We start from the raw sequence: 11,441 nt of genomic DNA, 5'->3' as shown, positions 1-11,441 counted from the left end.
AGTTATGTGGGGATGATGACTTGATTGCCTTGATGACTTGATTGCCTTTGACTTGATTGCCTTTGTACACCATTAGATACTCCAATTTCATCGCGGTATGGCCAAAATGTTCTGACCTCTCTAGGTACTTCCTTGATTGTGTCTGGCCAATCATTCGTGACGATTTGCCACAGAGCTCGCAAGGTAAGGAGGTATATGTTTGTTGTGAGTCTAATACTGACTCTTTTGCCATGTATGTATTGTTGTACTACAGCCACATGCACTTTTAGTAGGTTTATACTACCAATTGTACCAACTGTGAAGAATGATAAGAACGTGTCTAGTACCGGTATCAGAGTAAAAGGCTAATCAAAAGCATGCATTTTGTATTATAAGAATGCAAGCTTTACTTTTCGCATGTCACTGCTCACCAGTGGGGATGTTGAAATCAACCCAGGTCCATCATTTAGTGTGTCAGCTACCAAAGATCATGCTGTTGATAACAATACAAGACGTGTATATAGTATGTCGGACCTTTTACAGCTGAACCCTTACAATGTTTACTCAACTAAACCTATTTGTAAGTGCCTTAGGATTAATGAAGTGACATGGCAACGAATAACTGCAACTACAGATTTAACAGAGTGAAAAAAGACTCACAGAGGTAAAAGAGTTGTAGGGCAAAATAGGGATCAAACTGTGAAGTTGTTTACACGAAAGAAAAATTTGTGAAATCTGATTTTTTCATGCATGAAATTTTAAATTTTGCTATGTTAAATGCAAGATCGCAAAAAGGAAAAAAACCGCTGAATTTGTAGATTATACTCTTGATCATGAATTAGACATTCTTGCTATTTGTGAAAACATGGCTTACGCCTAACGATGCTGCTCCGATTGGTCAATTGACACCACATGGCTTCACATTTAAGCACATTCCCAGAGTTTGGCAAACGAGGAGGAGGAATAGCTGTGTTTTTTAAAAGTCAATTAGATGTCAGAACTGTAGATTCCCCAAATGTTACATCATTTGAAATGATTCAGATGACTCTGAATGATATGCAGAAAATCGTTGCATTTCATCAATGTATATCGTCCACCTAGTTCAGTACAGTTTCAGATTTTTCTTGGATGAGTTTTTCTAATGTTTCTCGATAGACAGCTTCTCTGCTCGTCTGACTTGTTGATTGCAGGTGATTTCAATATACCTATGGACTCATCAACTTCGAATTCGAAGTTGTTCTCTGAATTATTGTCAGCCTTTAGTATGATTCAACACATTAATGAGCCAACTCATAATCGAGGCCATGTATTAGATATGCTTATAAACTCATAAAGGTAAACACTGTACAACTTTGTAATACCGGTGTCGTGGAAGGTATATCAGATCATTCAGCAATAATGTGTGAATTGAACTTTCCTAAACGTTGTATAAAAAAAAAAAAAACAATTGTTGTTACAGGGAATTTGAAATCTGTAAACCCACAAGAGTTTGTTGCTGATACTCATGTTAAAGGACAAGTTCACCTTCATAAACATAAGGATTGAGAGAATGCAACAATATTAGTAGAACACATCAGTGAAAGTTTGAGGAAAATTGGACAATCGATGCAAAAGTTATGAATTTTTAAAATTTTTGTGTTGGAACCGCTGGATGAGGAGACTACTACAGCTTGTGAGTCATATGCGTACAACAGTATAAAGAAAATGTAAAAGAAAATTCAACATATTTTCACTTTTTTTTTCGCATAATAAAAGAGCTCTTGACTTGCCTCTTTCTAAAGGCAGGGGGAATAATATTGCCCATAACATTTGTCGGTAACGAGTCAGGGGAATGTGTACTTTTTTCAAAAGACGGAATTTTGTGAAATTCTCTTTATATTTTCCTTATATTGTTGTACGCAAGTTATTCATACACTGCAGTAGTCTTCTCATCCAGCAGTTGCTGCACAAAAATTTTAAAAAATTCATAACTTTTGAACGGATTGTCTGATTTTCCTCAAACTTTCAATGATGTGTTCTACTAATATTGCTACATTCTCTCAATCCTTATGTTTATAAAGGTGAATTGTCCTTTAAGTCTCTTATATCAGCTGTATCTCAAGTTAATAATGTTGATGATGAAGTGAATTTGTAGAACACCTTACTCACTGCTAACCTTGATAAGCTGGCACCTGAGAAACGAATCACGGTCACAATACACCCCAACACGGAATGGTACACCCCAGAAATAGCTCAAGCAAAGCTGCTTCGTAGACAGAAAGAAAGTCAAGGTCCACAAAACTGGAGATTCAAAAGCAGATGTATCATGCACAAAGGCGATGTGTAAATGCCTTGATTAAAGATGCTATGTTACAATATCATTCCAAAAAGATTACAGATTGTGGGAAAGATACAAAAAAGTTGTACAAAGTTGCTAATGCCTTACTTTACCGAAAACAGCGATCTCCTTTACCAGAACACCTCACTCATGGTGATCAAGTTGAGTTAGCAAATTGTTTTAATCAATATTTTATAGATAAAATTGTGGCAATCCAACAGAGTTTCCCAACTCGTTGTGAACAGCCAAAAGACATTGTATGTGAAGTCAAGTCAGAATTGAGTGAGTTTCAGTCTGTCACTGTTAACGAGATAGAAAAGCTTATTAAGAACTCACCTAACAAATCATGTGAACTTGATCCAATCCCAACAGATTTGGTTAAGAAGTGTGGCAGAGTTTTAGCACCCGTGATCACAAGAATCATAAATGCTAGCCTGAGATTAGGTGTAGTTCCACAGGTGTGTAAAAAAGCAGTTATTCAACCAACTTTGAAAAAAGCAGGCTTAGATCAGGAGTGTCTGAAAAATTACCGCCCAATTTCAAATTTACCTTATTTAAGTAAATTGCTTGAGAAGATAGTTTTCTCACAATATATCTGCAAGATAATGAATTGTTTGATTCATTTCAATCTGCGTACAAGCCTGGTCATAGTGTAGAAACATTGTTAGTCAACTTATCAGATATTGTGTTCAGAGAATTAGATAGTGGTAACATCACTGCTTTTATCATGCTTGATATGAGCTCAGCTTTTGACACAGTTGATCATACTATTCTGATTCAAAGATTGAAATATTTTGGCATCAAAGGAACTGTTTTTGATTGGTTTATATCCTACTTATGTGATCGATCTCATTAAGTCAGAATGGGTGATTATACCTCTTGTAAAACTATGACAAAGTTTGGTGTACCTCAAGCTTCTGTTGAGGGCCCGCTGCTTTTTTTTCTCTGTATATGCAACTAATAAGTGAAGTATTTCGCAAGCATTGTATTAGTTATCATTGTTATGCGGATGATATACAACTTTATTTGTCTTTTATGCCCACTGTGTCTTCATTGTCATCCGCCATTGCAAAACTCGAAGCATGTTTGCAAAACCTGAAAATCTGGCTTACATCCAATGGCCTTAAACTTTAAATGATGATAAATCTGAGTTTCTGTTATTGGGCTCAAAGCATATGTTAAGCAAAGTTGATTATCAATCATGTCATGTCAACATCGGTGGCACTTACATTACTCCGTCGAAAACAGCCCGTAATTTAGGTGTCACATTTGATCAGGAAATGTTATTTCGAAGTCATGTAAGTCATATTCAGCGGAATGTTCGATATCAGTCGCGTAATCTAAGTTTCATAAGGAAATATTTGTCTAAATCTGCAGCTGAGATACTTATTCATGCTTTGATTTCTTCTCGGTTGGATTTTTCGAATTCATTGTTGTGTAATCTTTAAAAAAAAATATGTCACAAAACTTCAACGGTTGCAAAATTCTGCTGCCCGATTGTTAACTTTTACTAATGAGTTTGATTCCATTTCAACAGTTCTCCGTTCCTTACATTGGTTACCAGTAGAAAAAAGGATTATTTTCAAGATTCTGTTACTAGTACATCATTCAGTTCATTTTTTCCCCCAAATACATTAGTAATTCTGTTCAAAAATACAATCCGACGCGAAGGCTACGTTCATCATCAGATGCATTCTTACTCCAAACACCCAGAGTAAAACATGGACATGGTGATCGTGCTTTTTCCGTTATGGGACCAAAATTGTGGAATCAGTTACCTCTTCAGTTAAGGGAACTGTCATTGACAGAGTCATTAAAATCCAAACTTAAAAATTATCTGTTCCTTTCATACTGAGGACTGTAATTGCTGTATGTCGTTAATGTTGGATCAATATTGTTTTTTTCATTGGTATATGTTGTATTCTTTATTTGGTATATATTCGTTTTTGTTAACCATTTTCTTCTTTGTTGAAATGTTTGAATGCATGTAAATATATGATATCTTTTCATTTTTGAAGCGTCATGAGCACTGAAAAGTGGACCTGCGCGCTATACAAGTAGCCACTATTATCATTATTATTATCATTATTAATATTATTTCCTCAAAGATCTCTTCCACATTGATATCAAGGGGAACATCTTGATTCTTGCTTGGATTTGGCAATCTGCTCAAAGCATCTGATATGATCATCGATTTGCATGGCTTGTACTTAGTCTTGTACTTAGGCTTGTATTTATGACATCATAGTCATAGCCTTGAATTTTGATGAGAAATCTCTGCAAACGTGGTGGCGCACACGTCATCTCAGCGGCTTTCTGGTGATCATCTCTAAGGGTTTGTGATCAGTTTGGACAGTGAACTGGTTTCCGAGCAGGTATGTGTGGAAACGTTGTATTCCAAACACAAGGGCTAGCGTTTCTCTCTCTATGTTGGAGTAGTTAGCTTGTGACGATGAGAGAGACTTTGAAGCAAATGCGACAGGTTTGCCTTCTTGCATCAAACAAGCTCCTAGGCCTTTTGATGATGCGTCGACTTCTAGGATCGTCGTCTTCCTTGGATCATAGTACTGCAAACAAGATTCTGCAGAGATCGCTTTCTTGAGTTCGTTGAAGGCATGTTGATGATCATCTTGCCATGTGAATGGCACATCTTGCTTCAGTAGTTCACGTAATGGTGATACCTTTTCAGAGAAGTTGGCGATGTGTGGAGCGAGATAGTTAAGAAGACCAAGGCACTTCTATAGATCTTCTTTGTCTTGAGGTGTTGGCACGGCATGAATGTCTTCAATCTTCTGTGGATCAGGGCGGATGCCATCTCTGGTATATACAGAGCCGAAGAAGTTGATGCTGTCAGTTTTGATGATACACTTCTTACTGTTGAAGACAAGTCCTTCTCTTTGGGCAACTTCCATCAGTCTGTGGAGGTTTCTGTCATGCTCTGCTTCGGTACGTCCAACAACTGCAATATCATCAGCGATACAGATGCATTCATCTACTTGACCAACGATACGGTCCATGTGTTGCTGAAACAAGTCTTGGCTGGCAGAAAGTCCGAAAGGTAGGCGTGTGTAGCAGTATCTGCCAAATGGAGTACGAAAAGTCGTGAGCTCCTGGGATTCTTTGGATAGGTGAACAGACCAATATCCGGATTTCGCATCGAGCTTAGAGAAATACTTTGCTCCGGAGAAAGCTGGGTTGACCTCTTCAAGAGTCGGAATCTTGTGGGGACATCGTTTGAGATTCTGGTTTAATCTCCTGGGATCTAGGCATACTCTCAAGGATCCATCTTTCTTGAGAACTGTAGTAATCGAACCACACCAGTCGGTGTGATGGTCGATTTGTCTGATGATGCCTTGCTTCTCCATTGAGTCAAGCTCAGACTTGAGTTTGTCTTTGATGTGGACGCTGCACTTATTTGGTGCATCAATGGTGGGGACAGCTCCTTCTTTGACATGTAGTGTTGCTTCTCCACGAAAGTGATCAAAGTGATACGAGCAAACTGTTGCGGATAGAGCACTTGCAGGTCCTTGACAGATTTCAACGGAGAGTTAGTTGCACTACGACTCTGAGGGTGCATCTCATGGATTGTTACCACGTGTAACTCACTGCACATAGGTAGTCCAATTATCACTGGTCTTGAGACATCGATCACGTAGAAAAGTTGATCTCTCCACTCGGAGTCTTTGTACTAGCACATGATCTGAAGGGTGCCCAAACAATGTATGCGGTAAGACGTGCTGAAGTCGGGTGTACAACTGCTTGCCACCTGCTTCCATACATGGCCTTGATTGTCCGTAGAGGGAGTGTATTTCCACTCGCTCCGGTGTCGACCTTTGCATGTAAGATGTGTTGTCCACGTTTGCTGGGACAGATAATTCCAATCTTCACGAATGCTTCTTTCTGATGCACAGAATCGATAGATGCTTCTATGTCATTTCCCAGTACGATAGTGTTAAATTTCTCAAAATCTTCCTGGGTTTCTCCTTCTGGCTCTTTGGAGAACTCGGCTACCTTTTGTTTGGTTGACTGCCTGGTGGGTGTCTTCTGTCCTCGTGGTGAAAAACTGCGGTTACCACCATGGCGTCCTCTCCTTGGACTTGGTCCTCGAAGCACTTTTCTGTGTTTTGTCTTTCTGCAGCATTTAGCCCAGTGTCCTTTGGAACCACAGGCTTTGCAAATGTCTCTGTAGGCTGGACACTTGGTGAATGATTCAAATCACAGTTTCCACACTTCTTGCGTCTATCTTGGTTATGTGATAGAGCATCTACGTTGCTTGCAGAGGAGTCGATCGAACGAAGACACTGTTTGCCTACGGCTATGGCTTCGTATTTCCTGCCTTCATCAAGGTTTGCTATCGTGTAGCCTTTGGGTTGGTCTAGAAGATCTTTCTGGAACGCCTCGATAGTGTAGACGCAATGACTACTACTTACAAATTCGTCGATAGTTTCATTTGCGTGTTGACGATATCGCATCAGTTCCAGTCTGTGGATGCGAAAATTCAGCTTGACTTTCAGCTGACCTTCAAGGGTAGACCACAACATTGCAGGTTTTTCTTGATCCTCATTGGATAGACCGGATGCGTCAATTCTACACAAACCTTCATTTCCTCCTGCAATTTTTATTTTGATTGCTTGCTTCTTTGGGTCTCGGACATCGTTGTTTTGGAAGCATAGCTCCATGCGTTGTTTAAATAACTTGAATTGTTCCGGAACATCAGCACTATTCCAATTCATTTCTGGATACTTTTCAATGATGCGTTTTTTATTTAGATTGATTAGGATTTACAAATAATACAATGCTTGATATCAATGTCAGACTGTGCAAACTTACGGCTGAATGGTTCTCTACAGAAATAGTTTACAAAGCAAACAAACCAAGAATAGTTTGCAAACACAGAAATATATGACACAAAATCAATATTGATATACATGCATCAATAGTGTACACTCTCCAAAATACATCAAAACATGTCTAGAGATGGTAGACGATAATACACAGATGCATATGAATATGCCAAAACATTAATGTACACATTTGATACCGGTAACAAATGTATGTAATTGCCCTCAAACAAGTGTTCAAATGTCTGAGATAGTTTCATGAATTGTACTGATTCTCATTTCTTTTATCTGGTTGCATGGATTCATTCTCAGTCTGTATCGTGCCGTGTCTTGATTGTCCATCCTCGATACGTTACATAGCTTGCAGGGTAGATGAAATGAGATGTCGAGAAACTGTGTATACTCTGTCAGAAATATCCTTCCGCTGAGTGATGGTCCCGGTAGAAGCAGATGTTACAATACACGTTGCTATGCCAATAAGATAAACACAATTCTGGCCAGTCCAGGATAATACGCGTCTATCTGCGTATTCTATTGTTATGTCACAAATGGATGTCAATGGATACGGTGCGCTCAGGTAATGCGAACTTGGTCTATTGTTACGTCAACAATGGAAGTCCTTGGTTGAAACGCTCGGGTATTGCGTGTACATGTACTTGGATACAGTGCGCGTAGATAATGCTTGCAAAGATAGTAGAGATAACAAGATACGAAGGCGCGCGATAAAAATGGACACAAAATGGCTACCCTACATGACAATACAAAAGAGAGCTAGTACAAGAGATTTTTCTCCTCCCCACCACTAGAGGGCGGACTCTACAATGGAGTCAGTGATTTCATGTGGGCCGCCATTGTACCCACTTAGTAATGGCGGACTTTGCGTACTAAGTATACATTTCTACAGCGCGTATTACGCGAACTTCTGAACTTTTACGCGAGTACGCACTTGATTTGGGCTGCTCCTCGGTTGCTCGTTTGCTAGCGTGTTAGCACGAGGGGTGAGCCTACCGCCTCGTTGTCATCCAATGCTCCCCTTGCGCTCACAAAACAATAGCCGGGTTCACACGTACAAAATAGCGGGATGACGATCGCGATCCATATCCCGAGTTTTTTTTTTTTTTTTTTTTTTTTTGCGAGCGTCCACACGTACCAAATTAGCGGGATTGCGATCGCGATCGGTATCCCGCTAACTTAGCGAGCGTCCACACGTACCGAATTATCCCGCTAATTGCCGACAGAGATAACAGCAAAGCCTGCAAACTGGGTCACACAGCGCCTTTCTCTATCACTGCCTGCGCGCACTTACCTTTGTCCATTGTCTTTTACGCGTCAGTGGTGTGGTTCGCGCGCTGTTGTTGTGCTCCAAAGAGGTGAAGGACCTCTTCGCAGAGGCCTCGCTGTTGTGATGTGCGCATTGCATGATGGGATGTAAAAACTCGATATTCTAATCCCGACCGTTCACACGTACCAGCGCGGGGCCAAATATCCCGCTAATTGACGAACCAGCGCAAGATTTCTTGGGATTAGCATCGCGATGCTTATCCCGCTAATTTTCGGGTTTTTTCTGTCCACACTTGCAAAAAACTCGGGATGACGATCGCGATGCAAATCTCGAGATTTGTATCTCGCTAATTGGTGTACGTGTGAACCCGGCTAATGGTACAGGGCGTATGAAGACCCCGCACTCTAGCAGTCACTGGGGAAAATCTCTTTGGCTAAGTACAAACTCAGTACACCTAGAAACATCATTCATTTCCAAAGGTAGTGGTATTTTTATTATCTTACAAAGATTTAAAAATTGTAGTCGGAGTATTATTTTGAAGAACGAGATTTAAAAGTAATGATTATTTTGTGGAGGTAAAAATTTGGCAACAGTATGATCTACAAGCAATCAACGACACTTGACAAACAGCAACAACAACTTCAAAGAAAGCGCGTCTCAGGTGATGTGCGCAATACGTTTGAGGACCGCACGCTGTCCATCAACTTCAATGACAGTAATGACAGTAATGACAGTAATGACAGTAATTTTATTCTCATGTCACCCCATTAGGGTATTGGAGAACGCAATTTCAACATAATCATTAACATGAAACATATTTACACTTTGATGCAGATTTTTTAAAACACTTTTACACTATTACACATATTTACACTTAATCCATTTTGAAACTTATTTACACAGTTACACATTTACACTGAAGTATAACACATATTCACACATAGAGGAAAAATTATGTATATCGAAAATCAATTTGTATAACCTTAGATAAGAAATAATGTGAAATTGTTTGGCATATTAATACATCTAAAGGTGAACTTTAACAGTAAAACAATGATGCGTAACAGGGCACCAGCCGCAACAGAAATAAAAAAAAATAAGAATAATTGTAAAATTTTGTACATTATATACACGACAAAGTATTACAAAAAACGATTGCTTGATGATTAGTCAAACTATTTTAATTAATTACATGACTAAAGAAGATTAAAAACGAAGCATTATGGTATTGCAATATTTAGCCAGATTTAAAAGTGTGCCTAAGATGGTTGTATTAAATAATTTTTCCATTTTGAAAGTATTTGGCCTTTTTGTGAAGTTACTGTCTAGATACAATTTTCTCTCCGTGGAAAGAGCCGGACAAACAAACAAATAATGGAATTCATCTCCAATTAGTTGTGATTGACAAAGATTGCATACTCTATTACTTCTCTTAACATTCTCATATCTCCCTGTAACTATAGGAAGACGATGATTTTGGCAGCGGAATCTACAAAAACGTATCCGATATTTTTTAGGAAGATCAGTAATACATTTTTCTAATTGAAGAGACTTTTAAAAGATTCTGTAGTTAAGGCATTGAGGATTATTATACGTAGCAGAGTACCAGTTTTGAGACAAACAATCTTTCAAACGTTGATCAATTGAACATTTTATCCAAGTACTATTTGTCGTTTCGCATTTAAACCACAAATCTGACATTCCCAACATATCAATGGTAGTTTTTATTTTTTTCAGCCACAAAGACTGATATACATTTTCATTATACAAAACTTTTAAAACTCTATATATCATTCCCGAAAGTTTGTTTTCTCCAGAGTGTTCTAAATTATTCCAAAAGTTGATCATTCTATTGATAATATATTTGTCAAGACTATATCTACCTAGTTCGCCTAACACCATACAATTTGCCGTTGACGTATGTAATTTCAAAATCTGTTTACAAAACTTGACATGAAATATTTCGAGATCACGTACAACTTCAAACCCCCAGATTTCGCTGCCATAGAGAAGAACTGGAATGATAAGTTGGTCAAATAATTCTAACAGTATATTAATAGGTAGATCCAATGATTGTGATTTTAATAACAAACTATACATAGCTCTTTTGGCTTGATTCAACTGTTTCATCTGCGCTTTTTAAAATGTATTGTTATAATTGAATGTTGTGCCTAAATATACGTAATCATCTACTACAGATAATTCGCTATTGTTGAAATGAAAGGAAGGTAGTTTCCTAACTTTACCTCTAGAGAAGATAACAATTTTTGTCTTGTCTGAATTAACATGTAATGACCAGTTGTAATAATATTCAGATAGTGCATTTAACGCATTCTGCAAGTCACCCGGTGATTTAGCTAGAATCAAGGTGTCGTCTGCATAGAGTAACGTGAAAAGTTTAATGTACACTTGGATTTCATTTTGTCTGGCATGTGTGTTGAGCTTTTTTGGCATTAAATCCAAGCCATGACATTTGCATTTTAGAAAGTTACTGAAATCATCGAGAAAGAGGGCAAACAGCATGGGTGAAAGGTTTTCTCCTTGTCTAACCCCGATATTACATTGAAATAGGGAGGACTCTTCGTTATCTTTTATTACACATGATTTTGCCTGGCCTACATGTTATGTATAACTTTAAAATTTCCATTAATATTTGCATTAAAAAGTTTCATCCATAAAGCTGATCTATCTTCTAAATCAAATGCTTTTTTATAGTCAATAAACGCACAGTATACTCTTTCACCTTCGGCTAAATACAAATCAATTATGGAATGTCAAACAAAAATATGGTCGAGAGTTGAATGGCCATTTCTAAAGCCAGCTTATTCTTCTCCAAGTAAATTATTGTCCTCGAGATAAGACGTTAACCTTTTATTCAATATGCTTGTAAAGAGCTTCCCTAAACAACTGAGCAAAGTGATGCCTCGATAGTTATTGGGGTCTTTTGCGTCTCCTTTCTTTTTATACAAAGGTCTAATCAGTCCAATTGTCCAATCAGAAGGAACGACACCACTGTCTAAAA

The sequence above is a fragment of the Diadema antillarum genome, unplaced genomic scaffold (assembly GCF_040938485.1).
Source record: "Diadema antillarum isolate AM-2024a unplaced genomic scaffold, OU_Dant_1.0 scf00000136, whole genome shotgun sequence".
Lineage (NCBI taxonomy): Eukaryota > Metazoa > Echinodermata > Echinoidea > Diadematoida > Diadematidae > Diadema > Diadema antillarum.
Note: the sequence above shows the minus strand (reverse complement) of the source record.